Source organism: Protopterus annectens, chromosome 1.part1 (genome assembly GCF_019279795.1).
Source record: "Protopterus annectens isolate FY-2018-M chromosome 1.part1, PAN1.0, whole genome shotgun sequence".
Taxonomy (NCBI): domain Eukaryota; kingdom Metazoa; phylum Chordata; order Ceratodontiformes; family Protopteridae; genus Protopterus; species Protopterus annectens.
This window is the reverse complement of record NC_056726.1, coordinates 785462642-785486662: the sequence shown is the minus strand read 5'-3', so window position 1 is coordinate 785486662 and position 24021 is coordinate 785462642. Positions and strand designations below refer to the sequence as shown.

General features: G+C 37.8%; 1 protein-coding gene across 1 annotated transcript in view; it reads right to left on the bottom strand.

The window, feature by feature from the left end:
- PSTPIP2 (proline-serine-threonine phosphatase interacting protein 2) overlaps positions 1 to 24021 on the bottom strand; it is a 1323814-nt gene that overhangs the window by 844504 nt on the left and 455289 nt on the right. The gene's annotated exons all lie outside the window — the stretch shown is intronic.

Below are 24021 nucleotides of genomic sequence, written 5' to 3'. Positions count from 1 at the left end.
GGGACAAACAGAGCAAAGGATGTGAGCATGGAATGATGCCTCTCATTTAAAACAAAATAACAGTTCCTTTTACAATTTTCCTGATACAAGTTTGTCCTAGTCAGGGTCACAGGGTAACCAGTGTCTACTCTGGCAATAAGCAGATGTAAGGTGTGTACTAATCTTGGGAGGGATGCCAGCCCATTGCAAGATACATGTACATGTACTCGAATGCGTACTGAGCAAGTTGAAAGATCACTTATTCAAACTTCTCACACATCTTTGAGATGTAGGCAGAAAAGAAAGTACCACGTAAAAACCCTGCAGACAAAATGAGAACATGCGGACACTACACAGTAGGTACTTCAACCATGTATCAAACCAGAGAAAAGCATGGTGAGGCTGCAATTCTAACTGCTCATCAATGTGCCACTTTGCTTCTCTCCACTTACCAGTGTGCAAGATACTGACCCTATCAAGGTCATTACTTACTGCATAACTGAAGATAAATAAAGTAGAATACCTATAGTCTTTAATCCATACCCACAAACATATCTACAGCAAAAAATGCATTGATGACTTATTTTCTCATATGACTGATTTGCATGCAATCAGATTTGTAGATTTCAGTCTTACTTCAAAGCTTAAAATAGTACAAAATTCAAGACTCTCTTATCCTCATATAATTTCTCACATTTTTTAAATAAATTTATTGGACATAAGCATACTAATCTAGAAAGGGTCCTAACAAGCCTGCCATTAGAAATCACAAAAAGGCAATTAAAATTATTGATCCCACTCTAATTAAAAATGGTTTCATCTTGGTCTGTGTGATGATGGGAGGTATTGCCAGCTAAGCCAGGAAAAGTAAGGCAGTGGGTGTGTAACATATGCCAGCATAGCTAGCTGGAGTTCTGTAAATAATTATGTGATATTTATATATCAAACTGATTTGTACAGGTGTTTGTGTTGAAAATGCATTTGTAAAGCTGCTTGTGTTACATATGTACCAACAGAGGGTCCTGCTGGACATAAAAAAATACACACTTGTATGTCAGACAGTATTATAACAGAGGATACTAGAAGAGAAGAGGTTAATCTCAGTCCAGCTAATGTTGAAAAATAGTTTGAAATTAAATTACTTGGTATAAGCCATAAAGATTATATCTCACAGGTCTGAATGCAGCCATAGATGCAATGCCTGTGAGAAGCCTAGCTTAGTACCTCTGTAGGAAGAGTGGAAGTGTTAAAATTGTACTATAGCTTCCAGATGTTATAACACATCACAGCAAACTCTATGTGTTTGTACTATTGTCACACATGCTAGATTCTGGTTCATTTGCTAGTAAAGGGGGATGTGTGGAAACCACAACTCAGATGAACAGACATATGAGATGTCATTCTGTAATACAGCACAAAAATGATGTTTTAATACCAGATGAGATAGAAATCTCAGAGGAGTCTGCTTGTTGGAACCTGACATAGAAGAATCGCTCATCCACTTCATCTTGCCTTGCTTTAGTAAGTAACACGGGAATAGTAATTCTTTGGATCAGTCAGGAAAATATAATGAGATTAGTTAAGTACTGTTTTTCTGTATCTGTGTGAATCTATCCATCTCTGTTATGTTTAATATTTCCTGTGATTGAAACCTCTTTTGTTTATTGTAAATAGATATTTAGTATTTTCCTGTTCTTTTATTACTTATTATTAAATAAATTTAAACTTTTCATTGTGGCTGGTCTTTTAGAGAATATTTTAACCTTTGAGTATAGCTATATCTATTTGGTGACACTGTGGCCATTTCTGAAAGTCTTGCTGCATTGATCTAACACTACCATTTGTATTAGTATTAATTTCACTCAGTATAATAGGGTACCCTTGTAAATGCCTTACAGTAGCTGGCTTTGCAGTGTCTGGTGGCAGTAACTACCTTATAGTTTGGGCAAATGGTAGCAGAGTGAGTAAATCTGTGCCAGCCTTTCCCAGGTGTCTGTATGTGTGCAAATCAATTTTCAAACAGTGTGTGTGGCAGCTACTTGGAACCCGGACACAAAGCACTGGTTTCACGGAGAAGGTAGTGGAGGGCTTGGCTTGGACACTTGGCTGAGGAGTCAACTCTACAGTTGTGCCAGTGGGGAGTCATATTTGGGGTCTGGAGAGAGACAGAGAGTAAGCCAGCTCCTGGACTGAGTGTGCTCCCTGTGTGCTCTTAAGGGAAATGGTGCTTGGTGCAGAGAGCTACATCTGGAAATACTGTGTGCATCTATTTTTGTTCCACATGACTGTCCATCACCAGTGTCAGTGGTGAGGATTCAGGTTCCTTGATTACTGGCCAAGAGGAGGGATGTCACAGTCTGTCCTAGTAAGTAAAGGACAAAGATCCCAAGGAAAACCATCTCCATTTATTCATTTGACCAGCATACAGATACTTCCTACTACATAGCATACTTAACCTAATGTGATGCTACCTGAACTGTCTCTAGCACCTATTCAATACCAATCTTCCCTGCAGAATAGTGTTCTGCTTCCTCTGCACAACCATGAGATCTTATAACATTTTGTATACTAAGAAGCTGATCTCCTTATTAAAACAAAATAATTTATTGTAGAAAATGCAAAATATCAAGCTTGAATATTGACATCCAAGACTAAAACATCACTAACAGTGATTGTAAAAAGGAAATAAATACCAAAGACAGCACTTTTCATAAATAAGCTAACCAATTTTCTGGTTAAATCCATTTTTTTAATATTATCATACATCTAAGCAGGAAATATCAATATCTGCAATGTTATTAGATAAACATGCAAGCTTTAATTCTGCCAAACTGTGAAGCAGAAATTTACCCATAATGGACAGGGGCAAACTGTGAATGCCTGCTATGTCCAATCCTATACCATAATCATAAAATGCCTTGGGTTATTGACACATGTCAGCAATACTGTAGTAAATTTAGGGGTAAGCTTGGCTAAGCCTAAACTAGCTCTTTGGCTGACAGCCTAGTGACCACCTATGAACCCATGAAGCAAATAAACAAAGTGGAGGTTAAGGTACGAGTCTATCAAAGTTTTTGGACTCAATAAAGGTGTTAACAAAAACTTAAAAGCCTTAAAGAAATACTAAATGTGTTTAAATATATACAACATATTTTTAAATGGTGAAGCATTTTTAACATTTGAACAAATATCTAACTTTGACTGGATGCACTAATCAACAAGGAATATATTTAAAGAAAGTGCAGTATAATCCAAAGGACCTCATTAAAAGAATGAATTCTGAAAGCTTTCTGAGTTTTTGATTTAAATTTTGTAATAAAATATGAGAGTTCAAAATGGCCGCTGTTCTGTGAGCACTGCTATCACCTAGGTCTCGATATACCCTGGATTAAAACAAACCCAGAAGGCAACTCAGAATTAATAATACAGAAATAACTGTAGATATTTACTGCTAATATCATCCAGAAAACAAAAGAGGAAGAAAAAGTGACAGATTCAGCTCAGAAACAGCAGGATTAACTAAGATTTCTGAATAACAGCTTAAGCAATGTGCTACTAAGGCTCTGCATCTGACTGCAAGATTGGTAAAACACTATAGAGCAAGATGTCAAAAGAGAAAAATAATATGGAAACAACAATAACTAAGACCAAATTCTCAGTACTAGCCTCACCTGAGAAAGACACAACTTCAAAAAGACAAAAGACAACTAAACAAACTGACAACTCTAAAAATACAAATAAATCCAAGACAGACCAGCCAGCTAATCTGGAAGACATAAAATCTGCCTTATTACCTATCCAGCAAGCATTAAAGGACTTATCATTACAATTTCAAACCTTTGGTGACTCATTCAGCCAAATAATATCCAGAATGGAAAAATCTGATTCCAAAATAATAGAAAATGAAATAAAAATAGACTCTATTTCTCACAAAACTGATGCCCATGACAAAGAAATACAAAACTTACAAGCAAAATTAACAGACCTGGAAGCAAGATCTCGAAGGAACAATATCATCATCAGAGGAATACCTGAAACTGTACTTCATAACAATCTAATACCAACAATCAAGCAAATAATAAATTCCCTCCTAGAGGAATCTGAAGAAATGCAGCAAATAACAATAGAAAGAGCCCACAGAGCCCTGAGAGAAATGCAAACATCACTGAAACCAAGACCTGTCTATATTAAAATATTAAACTACCAAGATGTAAATAAAATCATACTGGCAGCAAAGAAAAAAGGCACACTCACCTGGAATAATAATAAAATCTCCTTTGCTCAAGACCTCCCAATACAAATAAGACAAGCAAGACAACTTCTATCTCCATACTGCAGGTTCCTAATAGAAAAAAAATCAAATTCAAGATGAAATACCCAAATCAGTTAATCTTTTACATCAAAGAGGTTAAATACATGGTTGCTAACCCCAAAGAGGCAAAAGAGACATTCCTGGCTGTTTTCAAGCAAATTCCACCTTCAGAAGTGAAATAAATCCACAAAAAAGATAAAGGTCCCTTGGATGAAAAAACGACCTCATTCATGAGCACTCTAGCTGGGATCCAACTCTGAAATCTTCCCCTTGCTGTCTAGGCCCTTGGGTCATTGATGTGAGCCATGAGGAACACAGGAAAGGGAAGTAAAGCCTGGGTGGGAACCAAAAATGAACTGCTGTTTCCGATGCACGAATATAGGAAGGAAGTTCCCATCTCGGATATTGGCTTGCAAATTCAGTCCCCCTAGGCTTTTGATGGCTTCATTAAGAACAGTCAGACAAAATGGATTTCAGCAAGCTCCAAAGGATTTTACTGCCTGAAAAATGAAAACTGATCTGCACCAGCTAAAAGAAGAAAGCTGCACCATAGATGTCAACCAACCTGCAAGCAAAACCTTGAAGAAATAAGGTACTGTTGAACTGGACCATTCACTAAAACAGTACACCCAGTACTGTGCAGGTGAATGAAACTCCAGCCTTAAATAATAGGCAAGAAATAAACTGTCAGAATTATGCTAGCTCATCGATTAATATTGGGAAAAAAGGGAAAAAATTGTTAAATGTTTTATGTAAATACTAGAAATGTGTTAAAAGATCCTGGAGAGAAGTAATCTCAGGAAATTAGTAAAATAACCTAACAATCCTGGGATAATGTAAATATAGCCTTAATATGTCAACTATAGCAGAAGGACTGTTTGGCTAAGCAGTTTTTTTTTTTTTGTTTTCTCTCTATACTTCCTACTTCTGTTAAATAGGTGCCAAGTATATATTTTATAACCCACACAGATTGATGTGGAAAAACATCACTATAGGCACCAAAGAAGGCTGAAACCTGAATAAGTAAAGGGGAGGAAAAAGAAGTCAAATGAGAGAAAAATGTAAAAATGACAAGATTGATCGTTTAACAATATTACTATGGTACACATATTGCTATAATTTACTGAGGAATGTATATTAATATGCTGTTTTAAAAATACTATTAGAAAGAATTAGTCACAAGACAAAAACAATACATGCTGTACCTTAAATGCAATACCATCACTGTATAAATAATATGTTGGAAGAGGCTAGGGATATTAAGTAGCAGTGTTTGTTGAGGGAACTAGTTTGTTCAGCTTTGTCCACATTGTTTATAGTAACACGGGGGATACTATGGAGTAAATCTATATCTAAAAAGAAAACACATTCCAAGATTAGACGTAAAGGTAAACCATATAATGAACCTTCAATCCTTCCCCCCCTGATTATTCCTGGTCCAGGGATATAGTGGTTAGGCACAGTGTAGGGACGGGGATAAATAGATGCTTTCCTAAACCATCACACAGTAACACATACAAAACTAACAAAACAAAACTAATATACATGGCATATCTAAGGAATACACCTAATAAATAAATGTGGGAAATAGAAACATGGAATGTTAAAGGGCTCCAAAACAAGAAGAAAAGAAAACTATTCTTACACCTTACATTAAAAACCACAGCCAACCTCATACTAATACAAGAAACGCACTTGACTGCAGATCAATTGGCAGAAATTAGCAGAAAGAAATGGATAAGTCAAATCATAGCTTCAGAGGGGAAAACAAACAGTGCTGGGGCTGCCATAATAATTAAAAAACAATTTAAGGAAAAAATACTTAAAACCAAAGCTGACAAGGAGGGAAGATGGTGCTATGTAACATTTAATAGTCCTACAATACCAAAACCTATAATGGTACTTAAAGTTTACGCACCCTGTAATAACCAACAACACTTTTTTATTTCATTATACCCAACCTTAAACCAATTTAAAGATCACTACCTAGTGATTGGAGGTGACTGGAATACATATCAAAACCCAGAAAAGGATAAATCTAATCTGACCAAACCACATAATAAACAAGCCACATTAGCCCTTAATGAACTCAAACAGGATTTCAAACTATATGACCCTTTTAAACATGGGAACAGTGCAGATAAAACAGGGAAATTCACATTCTATTCGCAATGCCACAAAATGTGGTCAAGGATAGACTTCTTCTTAATCTCTGACATATTCATTAACATAGACCCAACAATAACTATACATACCAGGTTGTTTTCAGATCACTCCAAAATCACACTGAACATTAACTGGGACAAAAAGATATATTTAGAGAATAGGGGTCATAATTGGTCATTAAACCCTAATTTACTTTCCAAAATGGATGTAATAAAAGAAACAGAAGCAATACTAAAAATAGCTCTTACAAATATCACGAACTCCCATGTACCAACTGACATAGAATGGGCTGCAACCAAAGCACAAATCAGAGGATTGTTTATCAAAAAATCAGTATACTATAAAAAAATACAACTGAAAGAGGAGCATATACTGAAAGGGAAAATAGAGCATCTTGAAAAAGAACTAATAAATAACCCTAAGAACCAAACAGAAGCAGAACTTTTAAAACTGCAAAGGGATCTATATATGTTAGAAACCAGGAACTTATCTTTCTATGAAGCCAGAATGTTAGCCACTTATGCAGAATAAGCTCAAATACCATCTAGAGCTCTGGCCAGAATTATCTGCCAACACAAAAATGCCTCCAATATATCAGAAATAAACTATAGAGACAAAAACTACACAAAAAATGAAGACATTATTAAAACATTTGAACAAATATACTCTCAAATATATGGAGCACAAATACTACAAACCTCAAAGGAAGATAGAACTCTTTTTCTTCAAAAACTGAAATTCCCTAAACTCAATTTAGAACAACAAAAAAAACTAACTGAGCCGATATCCATCAGTGAAATTATTACAACAATCAAACACTTAAAAGTGCATAAGGCTCCAGGTCCGGATGGACTCGCATCAGAATTTTACAAAGCATTTTCCCCCTTGATAGCCAAACTACTATACTATACACTGAATTACATAATAAACTATAAAATAAATGATATCCACTTTAATGCCTCTAAAACTATATTTATATTAAAAAAACACACAGACCCCAAAAACCCCGACAGCTATAGACCCATCTCCCTCTTAAATATAGATACTAAATATTTACCTCTATACTTGCAAATAGAATGAAAAATCTGATAGAAAAAATCCTCTCCCCAGAACAATCCAGTTTTACACCACATAGACAGACTAGTGACAATACATTAACATTAGATGCACTAATATCCTACGCTAACCGATACAATATCAACATCTACACAATGGTAGTGGATGCCCACAAGGCATTTGATAGGGTTAATCTAGAATTCTTACTCCAAACACTACCCTACTTTAATATACCCAATAACTTCATTCAGATTATCCAAACTCTCTCTATAGCAACCCATACACATCTCTGTATATAAATAAAACTTGGTCAAATAGGATCCTAATAAAAAATGGAACAAGACAAGGATGCCCACTATCACCCTTCCTGTTTAACCTATACCTAGAACCACTCTTTCTATACATTAAACAAAATACATATCACAATCCTCCATCAATACACAACTTCAAAATATACCTCACTGCATTTGCAGATGATCTGAACATATACTGCACTACACCAAATTCAGATATAAACAAAATAATAGCTGCAATTGAACATTTCTCGACTATGTCTAACTACAAACTAAACCTTAATAAAACTAATATTTTCCCCTAAAACACCCAAACTCATCTCACTACTACCATTGTTAAACACAATAAAAATTAAAGAAGAAACTAAATACCTGGGAATCACCTTTTTCCAGAGTAACAAAGACTTCTACCAATACAATGTAAACCTTAAATGGCAAAATATAATGCAAGACTGCAAAAGATGGAACAACCTAAAACTACCATTCTTGGCCAAAGTATCAATAATCAAAATTAACATTTTACCTAGATTAATGTATATATTCATGACATCACAAACAACAATACATAATAAATTCTTCAAACAAATTCATACCTTCCTAGCAAAATTTATATGGGAACCCAAAAAAAACAGAATCTCCTATCCAAAATTAACACTCCCCAAAAGCAAAGGAGAACTAAATCTACCTGATTTTAAAATGTACTACTCAATCATTAACACTAACAGAATATTGAGAATAGCTGAACATAACCCGTCAATGGAAAATTGGTCTCCTCTCTGGGTGACAATATATTATAGATATATTAAAGCTCTAGGTTTCAATCCCAAAGCACTTCCATTCCTGAAGCATAAAGAAATACAAACTTATAACATTATAGAGCCCTTAAAACATTCTATCAACCTAGCGCAAAAACTCTTTCAATTCTTGAACCTTAGACATGCCATGACAATACTGCAACCCCTTCATAAAAACCCAAATTTAAAAATAAACAATAAGATGCTGGACTTAGTTCCTTTTCCCAGAATAAAAGATAAAACAATCCAAGATATCTATCCCTACCTTAACTGTTCAATACAAGAAATGAGGACCAACTTAAACCTCCCTAAATCACACATAATAATCCTAAGACAAATCAAAGAACTGTGTTCCAGTTATCTCCAAAATATTACTATGACCAATAGTGACATAGAAACTTGTAGCAGGCTTTGGAAAACTATTATCACAACAAAGAAAACTATTACCAATTCATATAAAATGATAAATGAAATCAAATACCAGAAGGACCTCCTCTTCTCTAACTACTGGAGAAAAATGAAACCATCCATAGATGATCAGCAAATAAGCCAGGCAATCAATCTAACACTGAAGAGTCTACCCCTCAAAAAGTTAGCATACACTCAGCTCATGATCAATAATAATGCTTATTTTACACCTGCACTCCTACACAAATTTAACACATCAAAATCACCTTTCTGCCCACACTGTAAGGACTAGATAGCTGACTTAATCCATGTATTTTGGAGCTGTAAATGTGTCTATAAACTCTGGAACTCTCTCAAGGTACAATTACAAAAAACGGGTTATCAAACATCAACATTAACTTGGGAATTCACTCTGTTACACATTCTCCCACCCAACATCCCAAGAAAACAAGCAAATACACTTTTAACAATTTTCCTACTAATTAAACTGTATATAGCTTTTAAATGGCTAGATACGATAAATATCTCTTGGGAGGGTTCTAAACAAGTAGCTATACAACACCTTTTAGCTCATAAAATAGTAATAGATAAAAGAAACAAAAACATGAAATCCAGAGAAATTTGGGAACAAACCTTTAACATCATATTAGCATAATTAATCACACAGCAACTTAGAAATACATTATAATGGAACCAAAGAACACATACAAGTTCAGATATTAAATAATAACTTGGATATTAAGAATGTATATACTGTCTAAATAACTGTGGAATTAACAATGACAGCATCTATGTACATAGTGTAAATAGATATGTTGTATGACCTACAGCCTGTGGTATTTGACATCAATGTATAACATATGTATATGTGTGTATGTGTATGTATGTATATATGTGTGTATGTATGTATGTGTATATATATATATATATATATATATATATATATATATGTATGTATGTGTATGTATATATATATATATATATATATATATATATATATATATATATATATATATACATATATATGCACACGGTCATGTTGTAAGATGGTTTTTATTTGTGACATTTATTAATGTAAAAATAAAAATAAAAATTATTGAAAAAAAAAATTTGTAATAAAATATATTTTTTATTCATTTAGCATTGTAGATCTTCATGTTTCTATAAAATAATCAAATACTGCCAAATACCTGCATCTCTGAACCTTCCATGCAAGTGAAGGTGGCACTCTATCAAACTCACCTTTAATTAGTTAATTAATTACTTAATTAATTACTTAACTGCATATTCCCCAGTCAATCTATGTCACACTTGAACTCATTAACCATACCAGCCCCTTCAAAACACTTCCATGAAAAACACCCTAAAGATCCTGTCCCAGGGTCCATTTAGGATTAGGTACTCTTGACCACCATATCCTTAATCCACATGAAAAATTTTACATTTAGCAATGATATGGAGAGCAACCAATGTAAAACGGCAACCATGATGCCTTTGCCCAGTGTCAGTTTCAACTCCTTCAGGCATGGTTACCTGTCTGTGTTAGTTCTGCTATGTGTAACTCAAATACTCAAAAACACTCTGTCTAGACGGATCAACAATAACCTCAATATATACGGTTTGTTCTTCAAATTGCAGTATATATTTTTCAAAGCAGAATGCAATAGCTATAATAGTCAGGACAGATGGTATCTTTAAGAATAAAAGTTAACTCATGGGTTCTGTTATTACTGAGGGTACAGAAAGCATTTGAGTCCATCTCTCAACATACATTACCACCAAACCTGCCTTTACATGGCTTTGGTAAAAATAGCACTTCCTGTTTCACAAGCTACCTAACAGATTGTTCAGTGTATGTATAAGCTCACCAGCTGTCATTTTCATCTCTCTTTAGTCAAAATAATCACAGATTAGTCCTTTATTTTTTAGATTTATGGTATTATTACTAATACCCTTACCTTTGGGTCTTCCCAACCATTTGACTTTGAGTGGCTTTCTTATCCTAATTACCCACTTAATGTGGACAGCCTTGCTATGCAACCCAAGTCAGGACTGCCACCCAGCTCAGTAACAACTTAAAAATGTAGGTGAATGACTTTGCAATAAAACTGCATGAAAACAAAACATGTGCTATTTGGTTTCACAGCTAAACTTACAACAAACTCTCCAAGATGGCATGCCTGGCAGTTACTGCAGATTAAGTCTATGACCTGTTAACAACTTGCTTCTTGTGGTAAAGGGTTTGAGTTTCTTAGCCTCCATTTGCTCACTGTTTAAATCTGAACAAGTTAATTAACCAGGCAGTACTCAATATCTGAGTTTAAAAAAGGTCAATGTTGTTCAGATCTGAAGAAGTTAATACCTCATTAACGAAAGCGCTGACCCAAAATTAAAAACTGAGATATGCTGTATTCCCTGGCTAGCATGTTTTTCTTATATGCAAAGTCATGCATGTGTCAGAAGTGAAAAAGCAGTGTTATAGTTTGAGTTAGCAGGTGTTATAAGAGAGAATACCTTGCGAGAGTATTAAAACTAGTAAACCTTTTGGGAGATGATAGTTTTAGTAGTAGTAGGGAATATGTAGCAGGAGTAGAGGAAGAGAAATATACATTGCCAAGTTAAGGGAGCTTGCTGAAGTGAGGGAGGATGAAAGATGGAAATGAACTTTAATAAAGTCAGTTACTACAGCCATCTATCACAAAGCTATAAACATTACTGTACTACTATTCAAAAATGCAACTATCCCCTTAGTCAGTGAGATGTACTCTCTATATATCTGCTATATCTTCTATAGACCTTTTAGCCCTAAACCTCAGGTTTTTCCCTCCTTAACACAATTCATTAATTGTGCCCATACTTAGTACCTTCTCAAAACCACTTCCAATTTACAACTAGTCTTTTCCATAACTGAAACCAAAATTAGTGCAGCTTCTTACATGAACAGAGTAGTGAGAGGTAGCAAATCAATCTAATATCACCCTTCTTACAGCAACTTTATCTTGTTTATTTTTCATTATCTACGACTTTTGTTCCTGGGAAAATCTGACTGAGGCCCAGGGAGAAAAGCTCCACAAAAAATGATTGACAATGAATAGGACATAAAAAAAAATAAAAAATATTACATGAAAATACATTTTAAACTACTAGCAAAAACATACTGACAATGAAAAAGACATTGTAAAAACAAAATTGTATTATATAATGCATTACTACAAACAAGGAAGCAAAATTGTATATAAGACACAGGAAGTCACACGACAATGTCAATATGGAATCCCTGGAGGAATATGGCCGACAGAATGGGTGAGTGGCAGGAGAAGGCTATATGAGGGGGATACAGACCACAGAAAGAAGTTACTTGAGATATGTAGCCTGAACTATAAAATATGGCAATAAAATTTTGTATTATGCTTTTTGTTTAACTACGTATAAGACAAATCTTTATTCCTCCTATACTAAAAGGCATAATACTTACTGTTATTTTAATATTTTTTAATGGAGCTTTTCTCCACAGCTCTCTGTTGAAAAAGGGCATCTGCCCAGCCAGACTAACGCAGTTAACAAACATCAAATAAATAAAAAAAATAAATAAAAATTGAAAACACAGGACAGTGCAATTTCCAGGTGTAGTTGTCAGAAGAAAAAATTCAAACGAGTCACATCTGCCTCAGACGATGAATTTTCCTTTATTAGCAGCTAACCAGATTACACAGCATGTTGGCCAAGATGTCCGGTCTGGACTGATCTGATCTCCTCTGATCTGATCAACTTGTTTACTGACATCAACTTTTATACTGCAAGCAAAACAACTTTTTGTTACATTTCTGACCGTTGACAGTTGGCTATGAAAAACATATAGGAAAAACTGTTCAAGAAGTACAAAATGTTTAGTTCAACAACGGTAGCTCAAATTTTCCAGGACACACAGCCTGCCCTAGTAAATTAACTCTTACTCGGCCGTGCGTCCTTATCCCAGGCTTCACTGAGCTATAACCAAATCTCTTTATTCTGAAATGCAGAAAACAGATATCATTCAGGTTCATAAGCAATGCTGCATTTTGTTCACAGATGAGGCCCATCTTTGATAGGCATATCCCAACAAATAACATGTTCACTTTGCAAGAACAGGAAAAAGACAAATAACAGTATGTTTTTAAAACTTTTTCTCTTAACATTTCCCCCCTGAAAACACTTTTATTTGTCTTTTATTTCAGCAATATATGGTAAAAACTAAGCTTTTCTTTGTGTACATTATTTCATTGGCAAGACAAATTTTTAAACTTCAAAAACATTTGCAAAGAGTCACATTTCAATGTATTCACTTTCACAAGTCTGTTGCAATTGCTGGTACATCGTCTTCGTAATAGCAGTATCAACGAGTCTTTGTAGAAGACCTCTGATACAGGGTATACAACAACAACCACATACCACCACGATAGCCACAGCGACTCCAACGGACACCAGGAAACTGCTGATGAGATGACTCCATTTTCCAAACCACGCTTGTAGAAAATCTGTAAAGGGATTATTTACCCCAGAGTTCTCTGCCAATTCTTTGGATAACATCTCCAAACCTTTCAAAGCTCGAGTGATACTTCCATCAGGCGCAGTGTTGTTTGGAATATATGTACAACAGAAAGTCCCAAACATCTTGCAAACTCCTCCTTCTTTGGCCAGGAGCATATCCAATGCAATTCGATTCTGCCATGCCACCTGCGAAGTGGCCTTCAGTTGTTCAGCAATTCCTTTCAATGCATCTTTGGTATAGTTCACAAAATGCTGCTGGTTATAGTAAATGTAGTTGATCCAGTCCACATTCTTATTAGGTTGAATCCAGACAAAGATGAATGTAAAACCAGCTGCTATTTGGTTTATTGCTTTGTATTCATCAGATACTCCTCCTGATACGCCAATGCTATCGATGTAGACACTGTTATCGAAAGATTGCTTCGGTGCCTCTCTTTTTCTCTTACTCAACCACTTAGGCTTTATTTCAAGTTCTCTTACGAAATTGCTTGCTGGAACTGGGAAAATGTAGAATGGCAGAATTAACTTTACAAGTGCACAAGTTCCCCTCCAGGGAATCGTAAGCCTTGATCTGAGTTTGTTGTCTCCACATAACCACCATACGTCTGCTAAACTATGAGTTTGGTTCTCCAGAAATGGATTCTCATTGCCATTCACAGTAACATTGCAATAGTTCTGTCCCATATTGCCATAATTTTTTTCCCTGTGCCATCTCTGGAAATGCACATATATGAACCTGGATAGGAAATCGCTGCAGGCGGTTTCTCAACTTTGCTTATGACCGGAAAACGCTGAGTTTCATCTTTGCATCTATATTCAGTTTTGTTGAAGAATAATTTCAACAGACACGTTAGGTTACCTTCATCTTGCATCAATGGGACTGTTGCTAATTGCTGTTTACCTTCAGCACAAGAAATACAGTTCTCACGATGTGCTTCTCGGGTACTATATCTAACCCAAGATAACCATTCATTATGGTGTACGAATCCCGTCTCGAGTAACAATTGTTCTTCTTTTGTGAAGGCAAAATCTGCTTTATTTGTAACATTCTTAAGGCTTTGTACTTTAAGTTGGAGGGTCCCCAAAGGATCAGTTCTAGTTGGAAGAGACACTCCGATTCCATAAACTCCTGAATCACTTTCTAGGGTGACACAATGGTTATAGTAACTACTCCGGTACCTTGGAAATGCGTAATTTTTATTCTTTGTTGCCTGCTTTTATCTTTCTCTGGTATCACTGCACCACTTGTTTCCCATCCATTCACATCTGTTGACCACCAAACACTTGACCAGGACGTACAGTCTCTATTGCACAAGTATTTTGCACGAGTCAAGAAATTATTACTGTTCCATTTAGAACAGTCCAAAATTCCTTCACAAAGTTTCACCTTAAACACAGTAGTAACACCTGTTTGCGCTTGCAGCACCACCATTCCTTTTTCTCTTGCAACTGTTCCTTCTCGTATGGACATATTTACTTTCGCCGCCAAAATCATCATCATGTGACAGTTCAAGTACCAGTTGAACATGGCCATCCTCCCTAAGGACTACCTCGCGTCGTTGGTTTCTTCATTGGGTTTGAGATGAACTAACCCCTATTGGGCTAATCCCCCTTTGTAGCCAGACTTTGCACTTAGAGGTCCGGTGGAGTTTGACCAATATCAATGGCAGAAGGAACAGCCTTGAGTTTTTTACAGTGGGTGATATGAATCCTCGAAGTCCTCTCAGCGATCTTTACAGCCGTAGGTGTCGAGATAAGTACTTGGTATGGGCCTTCCCACCTGGGGAATGACCAATTTTTTCTCTTCACAATTCAGATCCACACCCAGTCCCTGGGTGCCACGCTTTACAAGGTTTCATAGGTTCATAGAGTAGTACTAAGCTAACTGCCCTTGCGAGTCATTTTAAGCCTAGCCAATTATCCCTTGTGAGACTTGAACCCTGCACCTTCTGTTTGTAAGGCAAACACCTTAACCATTAGGCCACCCTCCCACCCAAACTAATTCCAGTGGTGAGAATCAAACCTTGCACCTTGTGGTTGAAAGGCATATACCTTAACCACTGTACTACTCGGCCTTTCATTTTGGAATCTGCAAAGGAGTCATTGGTTACAAGAGATTTGACATTTAGCAGCTTCTTCATATAATCCGCTAGATCCTCACCCCCCTCACTTTCCGCTGGCAACAATCCTTGCCACTGCGGGACGTAATATGGTCTCCCAAACAAAAGTTCAAATGGTGTAAGTCCTTTGTAGGAAGGTGAGATTCGCATGTACAGGAGTGCCAACGGAAGGCACGTAGTCCATGACCTATGTGTTTCTGCCATTAGTTTGCGGAGCTTACTCTTCAAGACACCGTTGTATCTTTCCACCAGTCCAGCTGATTGGGGATGGTAAGCACAATGATTTTTGAGATCAATTTGAAACACTTGACCCAATTTCTGAACAATCTGGTTAACAAAATGAGACCCATTATCACTATAAATGCGTCTTGGTAGGCCAAATCTGGGAATTATTTCTGTAGTCAAAAGCTTTGCTACTGTTTTTGCATTTGGATGCTTCACTGGAAAAGCTTCTACCCATTTAGAAAAAGCATCAATAATGACCAAACAGAACCTTTTTCCCCTCTGAGGGTGTCAATTCAATAAAGTCCATACAGAGTGTGTGGAATGGATACGGAGGGGTAGGGAATGCCTGCTGAGACTTTTTAACTCCCCCCGAGCATGATACTTTGCACATAATAAACAAGATAAACAGAATTGCTTTGCATAAGTTGAAAACCCTTTACACCAAAACACCTTAGACACTATTTGAATCATCATCTGTACTCCTACATGGGCAGGTCCATGGCTAACCAATGCCACATACCTAAAAAGGTTTGAGGGTAATACCATTTTGCCATCTGATGCCCTATACAACCCACTCTGTTGAATGATATCATATTTTACCCAACGACATTTTTCCTTCTGTGTCGTCAGTGTTTGCATTACTTTTAGTGTCTCTAAATCTAAGAGGTGTCCGGGCTCCAAATCATTATCATGTAAAAGCAAATCATTTTCTTGAGCTGCCCGTTTTGCAGCCATATCAGCAAAAGCATTTCCCCTGGAGACAGAATCTTTTCTGTTGGTATGTGCGGAACATTTACATATCGCTATCTGAAGTGGTAGTTGCACTGCATCTAACAACTGTAAAATTAAATCTCTGTGATTTATTGGTTTGCCTGTCACAGTAACCATTCCCCTATTCTTCCATAGTTGAGTGAAAACATGTACAGTGGAGAAAGCATATTGACTATCTGTATAAATTGTCACTTTTTTACCCTTCCCTAAGGTACAAGCTCGAGTCTAAGCCACCAACTCAGCTGCCTGTGCAGAATAAATGTTTGACAGTCCTTTTGCCTCCAAAACTTCAGTTTCTGTGGTGACAGCATACCCTACTAATGTTTTTCCTACAGTGTCTTTCTTTGCTGATCCATCTACAAACAAAACAAGATCAGAATCTATCAACGGAATATCCGTTAAATCTGGTTGGGGAAGTATTTTGTCATGAATGCTCTCTAAACAAACGTGTGGAGTACCTTCTTCTGGAGTCGGCAAAAGTGTTGCCAGATTAAGAGTAGTACATCTTTCTATGGTCATATGAGGCTGTGTCAGCAGCACTGTCATACACGACAAATGTCGACTAGGAGATAAAAAGGTTATCTTATCTTGCAAAAGTATAGTAGCTACTGAATGTGGAATCCGCAATTGTAATGGGTGAAACAAAACTAATGATGCTGAGGCTTATACTGCCATGGCGGCTGCCACTACAGCTTGAACACAATGCGGCAATGCCCTTGCAACAGGATCTAATCTGGAGGAGTAGAAAGCTATCGGCCTCTGTTTATCCCCATGTACTTGTACCAGAACTGAAGTCATATATCCTCCCTTACAATCAACCATTTGTACAAACGGCTTAGAATAGTTTGGAAAACCCAAAACAGAGGATCCTGCTATCAATTGCTTAATTCTAATAAATGCCTGTATTGCCTTATTTGTCCACTGTATATTATTCTTAGCCGCCATGGAAGTATCATAGATCAGTGCGGTCAATGGCCCTACTTCCTCAGAACAGTTAGGGATCCAACTTCTACAAAAATTAGTCACACCTAAAAAGGACATCATTTCCCGCTTAGTCGTAGGCATAGGTGCCTCAAGAATTGCTTGTTTTCTTTTGTTCTCTAATTGTCTACCTGCCTGCGAAATTAAATAACCCAAGTACTTTACTTGTTCTTTCCACAATTGTAGCTTTTCTTTATTTACCTTATGTCCTTGCTCAGCTAAAAAACTAAGAAGGGCAAGGGTATCCTTTCTACAACTTTTCTGCGTGGGTGAGGCCAACAAAATATCATCTACATACAACAGAACCTGGCTTCCCTCTGGGGGAACAAACTGAGCTAAATTCGCAGCCATTTCTTGTGCGAATATTGTCGGACTCTCACAATAGCCCTGTGGCAATCTGGTGTAGGTGTACCTTTTACCTTGATAAGTGAATGCAAACCAAAATCTACTCTCCTTATGTAGTGGTATAGAGAAAAAAGCATTGCTTACATCTATGACAGAAAAATATATGTGCTGAGGTAGTAAATCATTAAGTAATGTATAGGGGGGGTCAGGGACCACTGGTGCTCTTGGGATCACAGCCGAATTAACTGCTTGTAAATCCTGAACCAACCTCCATTACTCATCTGGTTTCTTTACAGGAAACAACGGAGTATTGCAGGAAGAATCTGGGCATTCAACAAGAATTCCTACCTGTTTTAGCTGCTCAGTGACTGGCTTAATTCCTTCCTCTGCATGTTTACTTAGCAGGTATTGGTGCTTATGAGGTCTAAAACCTGACTTTGGAGTTATACAAACTTCACCTGCTGTTTTCATCAGTCCTACATCCCCTTTACCTTTTGACCATAAATCTACAGGTAAGGCACTTAACGCACTGTCTTCCTCTTGAGTTAGGAGGATTTGTCATGCCATTTCTGTTTTGGCATCCCTGAGGTGCACACTTGGTTGTGCCCAAGTCACCCAATTTAATCTTTGTACCTGGATCTGTTGATCCTTCAACTGACTTTCGGACATTGTGTCCCAATTTGTTACCTTTTTCGCAAAATCTACCCAATGTGTCCCCACCGCTTTAGTAATTGAAATATGTGGGCTATAACCTGAGCAATATAAAGAACTCATTTCCTTGGTCAAAGTACAGGTCACTACTGTATTACCTTGCTTATCCCAAAACATATAATTCAAAATTATCCTTGCACGTTTGTGCCTAAAGAATTCTTTTTCAAATTCTTTATCCAGACCAGGGGCCTGTCTGTAGTACATAGTACAATGTAAGTGCACCGCAACCTGCGGTGACCCGCTCCTAGATTTACTTAAAGCTAGGTTGATCAAATCTGTATCAACCCTCCCCGGCCCATTTGAAATCAAGTCCTGGCTATACCAATAAAACAAGTCTTGTACTCCTTGTACCACCAAGCCATCCGCTAACCTTTTCGCCTCAATGCCTTTAGGTGTGGGAATTGCCGCTATTCCAAACAAATGCATCAAATCTCTTCCCAGCAAATTAACTGGACAAACTTTCGATATAATTACCCTACACCTAACAGTTTGGTTTGTTTGCGGATCTGTGAACAATAGAGGATGAGACAGTGGTTCCTTATAGATTTTCCTGTTTGCCACTTTCACAAGGACAAACTCATCTGTTTCGCAGTTCGGGGGTAGAACTGCTGGACCCAAAAGTGTACGCGATGCACCTGAATCACATAAAATCTCCACTTTCTGTCCCTCAACCAAAAACTCTATCATGGGTTTTTGATCCAGATGCATAGCAACACCCACATGTGCCAGGTTTATGACTTCACAGTCACAATCCCACCCTTCCTTAATTTCCTGGGTGTCCTGACATTCATCGCAGGGAGTGTCTGCCTCATCATCATCACAATCATTCTCACTTTCTTCTTCTCTACAATAATCACAATAATGAATTTGGCACCTTCCTTTACTATCATATAGTCATGCGGAGCACTTGTTCGTAAGCTGTGGGGGATGTTGCCACTCTTCACAGTCGGCAGCAAAGTGCCCACGTCTACTGCATTTAAAACATTCTCCACGTTTTAACCTCCCCTCATATTCCTCTGAATGTCCACCCTGTTTATACGACGTGTCCCATTTCGGGCCCCCACGTCTTTGTACGCCACCATGGTGCCCTTGCCCCCTTTGGTCCTGTACCAAAAATATACCACCATCATCCCCTACTGCTAACACTTGTGCTTTCTTTTTCTTTTTTAAATTGAAATGTCGCTCAGCGTGCCATGCATATTCAAACAAAGGTTGCAGTCTACATGTTCTGTGATCAACCATTTGCTAAGTTATAAAACTATTTATCGGAGCCTTACAACCTTTAAGAAAAGCATTTTTCAATTGCTATTCGTACGGACTATCAGTAGTCTGATCCTGCGGAATCATCATTCCACAATGGTTATTGAACACTTCTGTCAATCTTACAATATAGTGATCTACAGATTCATCATCATTTTGGATGCACTGATTTATTACTGTCCAATCTGCTCTTCGACGCCACTCATCAGAAATTCTCTTCAACAGATCAGTGACTCGCGTGTCTAACACCCCAGAATTATGCTTTAATGTAGTGCCGTCATCTGCCTTACATGTCCAAGTACCACAAACTAAGTGCCAATCTGGACCCAGGATTTGTCGCACTACTTGTTCTACTTCTAAACCATTTAGATGATAACTTAAACGCATACCAACTATGTCCTCAGAAAACTTTTGAAAATTAACCTTGGGATGAGGAATGCCATCCATAGCTCGTTTTATATCCTCTCTAGCCCAGGGACGATTAACTAAAATAGTTGGCTCTTGCCCAACATCCCCTGCTTGTGGGTTTGCAACTTGTATTAAGGGAAGGGCTTCTGAGTGGTCAGAAAGTTTAATGGCCAAACGTCCTTGCCCTGCTGGTCCCGACCTTAACTGCATAGGTTGGTCTACCTGTTGCAAAGCAACCTTGGGTACTACGAGAATTTGTGGGTAAATTGGAGGGGTCACAACGTTTCCTTGAGCAGCCAATAACCCACCCTGCTGTACAGATCCCACATCTTCAGACTGATATTGAGGAGATTCCGCTGGTACAGCAGCAGCAATTTCCCCATACGGTGGGGCAGTTGCCTGCCTTTGTACCGCACAAACTGCATGCTCATCCTCCTTATCTAAAAATAAAGCTACTTTTCCACTTGGCACCAGTGATCCCTTTTGATTTATTTTTTCTTTTTCCTGGCACTGTTTTTTGCCTCTTCTAACCATTTTTGTTCTTGGGGAAATCCCAATTGTCTTTGTTTTTTAGTTCTAGTTCCCGCATCTCTTTTCAAATCTCTAACCAATTTTGCACAGGCATTCTTATTCAGTGTACCATCAAAATCATATCTCGACTTCCACTTTTTCAAAAATTTAACATTATTTTTGTTTAAACCTTTCATATACTTAGCATCAACATTTAAACAGGCATCACTCTCACACTTGCAGCAACTCGAACCCATGTTTCCCCTAGATTTCTTATGTTACCTTTCCCCTTTTTTTTCTTTTTTTTTTCTCAGGTATTCAGAACTGTATCAAAATTATTTTACAGGGCTTATTATAAAATGGGACTATCTTAATGGGTGACCCTAACAAAATAATCTTAACAAGTAATCCTACCCATCCTTAACTAAAAATAAAACCTTGTCGACAAGATTAACTTAAATTAAAAGAAATTTATTTTTCATCCTACCTGAACCAGATGAGACTCCGTTTCCCCTTTTCATTCAGAAACAGTCCCTCAGATAGGGATCAGAGAGCGGCCGGCCTCTTTTCAACGACAAATCAGTCGGTGGGCTTTCAGTCGAGGGAATCTTAAGATGAGAAACCCTCACCAGCACAGGTTTTTCGGTCTCTCTGTCGGTCTGATCCGTATCTTCGTAGAGGTTTCCGGTCCAAAGGACCAAAATGTCAGAAGAAAAAATTCAAACGAGTCACATCTGCCTCAGGCAATGAATTTTCCTATATTAGCAGCTAATCAGATTGCACAGCATGTTGGCCAAGATGTCTGGTCTGGACTGATCTGATCTCCTCTGATCTGATCAACTTGTTTACTGACATCAACTTTTATACTGCAAGCAAAACAACGTTTTGTTACATTTTTGAACGTTGACAGTTGGCTATGAAAAACATATAGGAAAAACAGAGACAGAGTACCAACAAAGCCATGAGTTTATCAGTGAAAAAGCTAAATGTGCACGCATGGTCTGGGAGAGACCACCAACAAAGCCACACGTTTATCAGTGAAAAAGCTAAATGTACATGCCTGGTCTAGGACAGAGGACTGAAAAACCCTTGAGTTTATCATGAAAAAGCTAAATGTGCTTGTCTGGTCTGGTACAGAGCACAAACAAAGTCATGAGTTTATCATGAAAAAGCTAAATGTGCATGCCTGGTCTGGGACACAGCACTGACAAATCCATGAAGTTATCAGTGAAAAAGCTAAAGGTGCATGCCTGGAATAGGACAGAATACTGACACACCCATGAGTGTATCTGTTAAAAAGCTAAATGTGCATGGCTGGTTGGGGACAGAGCACAAACAAAGCCACGGGTTTATCATGAAAAAGGTAAATGTGCATGCCTGGTCTCAGAGAGACCACCAACAAAGCCATGAGTGTATTATAGAAAAAGCTAAATGTTTATGCCCAGTCTAGGAAAGAGCACTGAAAAAGACACGAGTTTATCCGTGAAAAAGCTAAATTTACATGTCTGGTCAGGGACAGACCACCAACAAAGCCACAAGTTTATCACTGAAAAAGCTAAATGTGCACATCTGCTCTTGGACAGACCACCAACAAAGTCACATGATTATCAGTGAAAAACCTTAATGTGCATGCCTGGGCTGGGACAAAGCACCAACAAAGCCATGAGATTATCAGTGAAAATGCTAAATAAGCATGCCCAGTCTGGGACAGAGCACTGACAAAGCCATGAGTTTATCAGTGAAAAACCTAAATGTGAAAGCCTGGTGTAGGACAGGGCACCAACAAAGCCAGGAGATTGTCAGTGAAAAAGCTAAATGTGCATGCTTCATCTGGGAGAGACCACCAACAAATCCACAAGTTTATCAGTGAAAAAGCTAAATGTTTATGCCTGGTCTGAGACAGAGCACCAACAAGCCATGTGTTTATCAGTGAAAAAGCTAAATAAGCATACCTGGTCTGGGATAGAGCACTGTGAAAGCCATGACTTTATCATGAAAAAGCTAAATGTGCACGCTTGGTCTGGGACAGAGCACCAACAAAGACATGAGTTTATCAGTGAAAAAGCTAAATGTGCATGCCTGGTCTGGGACACAGAACCTAAAAAGCCACAAGTTTATCAGTGAAAAAGCTAACTGTGCATGCCTGGTCTGGGATAAAGCACCAACAAAGCCAAGAGTTTATCAGAGAAAAAGCTAAATGTGCATGCCTGGTCTGGGACAGACCACCGACAAAGCCATGAGTTTATCAGTGAAAAACCTAAATGTGCATGCCTGGGCTGGGACAGAGAACAAACAAAGCCATGGGTTTATCAGAGAAAAAGCTAAATGTGCATGGCTGGTCATGGACAGAACACAGACAAAACCATGCGTTTATCAGAGAAAAAGCTAAATGTGCATGCCTGGTCTGGGACAGAGCACCAACAAAGCCATGACCTAATCATAGAAAAAGCTAAATGGTTATGCCTGGTCTAGCACAGAGCACCGAAAAAGCCATGAATCTATCATGAAAAAGCTAAATGTGCATGTCTGGTCTGGGATAAAGCACCAACAAAGCCAAGAGTTTATCAGAGAAAAAGCTAAACGTGCATGCCTGGTCTGGGACAGACCACCGACAAAGCCATGGGTTTATCAGTGAAAAACCTAAATGTGCATGCCTGGGCCGGGACAGAGGACAAACAAAGCCATGGATTTATCAGAGAAAAAGCTAAATGTGCATGCCTGGTCATGGACAGAGCACAGACAAAACCATGTGTTTATCAGAGAAAAAGCGAAATGTGCATGCTTGGTCTGGGACAGAGCACTGGAAAAGCCATGAGTTTATCAGTGAAAAAGCTAAATGTGAATGCCTGCTGGGGGACAGAGCACCAACAAAGCCATGAGATTATCAGTGAAAAAGTTAAATGTGCATGCATGGTCTGGGAGAGGCCACTAACACAGCCACAAGTTTATCAGTGAAAAAGCTAAATTTGCATGCCTGGTCTAGGACAGAGCACCGAAAAAGCCATGAGTTTATCAGAGAAAAAGCTAAATGTGCATGCCTGGTCTGAAACTAAGCACCTACAAAGCCATGAGTTTATTAGTGAAAAAGCTAAATGCGCATGCCAAGTCAGGGACAGAGCACAGACAAAGCCATGAGTTTCTCAGAGAAAAAAATA